Consider the following 1,733-nt stretch of genomic DNA (forward strand, 5'->3'; position numbering starts at 1 on the left):
ACATTCCCCATACTTAACAGAACACTCGTAGTGGAATACATGCATTTTGGGGTTGAAGGCTGAAGCAAATTTTACCAGAAATACCTAAAATGAAGTGAAGTATTTCTCTTTTATGTCATGCATTGGGGAAAGCTGTAGGTACCTTGTTACCATGAAATACTTGAAGTTGTAGGAAATGCTACAGTGATTAGACTCATGTATACATACTGACTGCAAGCTACTAATTATTGCACAATAAAGGCAATGACTTATGCAAGAAGTATGTGATCTTGTTTCTTTTCACATCTCCCTTTCTTGCCCTTGTCTTTATGACTACAGACACCGTTACCTTTATCTTGGTCTTTTAATAAAGATAAGCTTGATAACCTTTACTGACACCTAATTATCGAACAGCTCTGTCTTCACAAGCAAGTGGACCAAAAGACCAGGCTGAGCATTATGTCAAGAAAAAAAGAAAAGAAAAAGGAAAACAACGTTAATGTCAAGGGAAAAATCACTTGTCTTTCATTCTTCTGGTTGTTGTAAAGCATAACTTATATATACTTATTCCACACTGAGTAGTGTTTTACTATCTTATAATTTTGCCATGTTTGTATTCCATTGTTCTTTGGTAAAACTTATGTTTGTATTTTTTATGGTTATGTTAGGAGTTAAGCATTCTTATGAGGTATTTTTCAAGAGAAGTACAGCTAACAACTCAGGCTGGTTACAAGTTGTGATAAAATTGAAATCCAAGCTTCACAAGTTAGGCTTTCTTTGAGCTTTCATCAGGCAGTACTAGCAATGACAAATAGGTACCATCTCTTTTGCAGAATGTGGAATTCAAAAATTTCAAACACAATTCAAAATTCAAAAATGTCAACAAAATGTCAAACACAATTCAAAAGCTTTTTTATAAGGTGATTAAAATACTAAATTGCTGTAGATGGAGGGTGAAAATAGAATGGTTATGTTTTTCTCAGAGATGATGTAGCATCATCTAACTAAGCCTAGCATCGTGTAGCTAAGCATCATTTAACTCAGCTTAGATCTCAGATCCCTAACGGTGAGGCTGTAGAAATGAGTGCGTGTAAACTAAAAATCAATAATTGTGATGATATGGTAAAAACATGAGCAGTATCTCTAATGCAATGAGCAGTGGTGATTGCAAACTCTTGTGATGGGAGCTGGCAATAAGTGCAACAGTACAATCAACTGCTTCTTTAGCAGTTGCAGAACAAACCCCCAACAGCTAATGTTAAGTGTGCTTGCACATACATCATTAGAAGGGGCTCTTAAAAACAAGGGAAGCAAACTTAGTCGTCTGGAGTTGCTCTTTGACATGCACAAAAACAAACAAACAAACAAACAAACAGAGTCCTTCACCTTGACCATCAGTTCTGCCAAGCACCTGTTCATTATTGGAGCAGCTTCAGCGTTTGCCTTTTGGAAAGTGTTTTTTTGTTTGTTTGTTTGGTTGGTTGGTTTTGATTTTGTTTTGTGTTTTTGTTTGTTCGTTTGTTTTCTCCCCTGCCATTTGATAAGCCATCAATAAAACTCTATGATCATACCTAACCCTTCCTGGCTGTCTTTTATGCCCTTTGCCCAGTCTGGAGTCTGCGATGAATGAATGACATGGGTCTGAAAACAAAGGTGGAGAAGGTATTTTCTTAATTTTCCTCCTGTCCGTGACCATTGTGACTTCTGCTGTTCTGCCATTTTAGATTTTTAAAGCAATATAAATGTAATGGATG

Source organism: Anser brachyrhynchus (assembly GCF_964034855.1).
Source record: "Anser brachyrhynchus genome assembly, chromosome: 3".
Classification (NCBI taxonomy): domain Eukaryota; kingdom Metazoa; phylum Chordata; class Aves; order Anseriformes; family Anatidae; genus Anser; species Anser brachyrhynchus.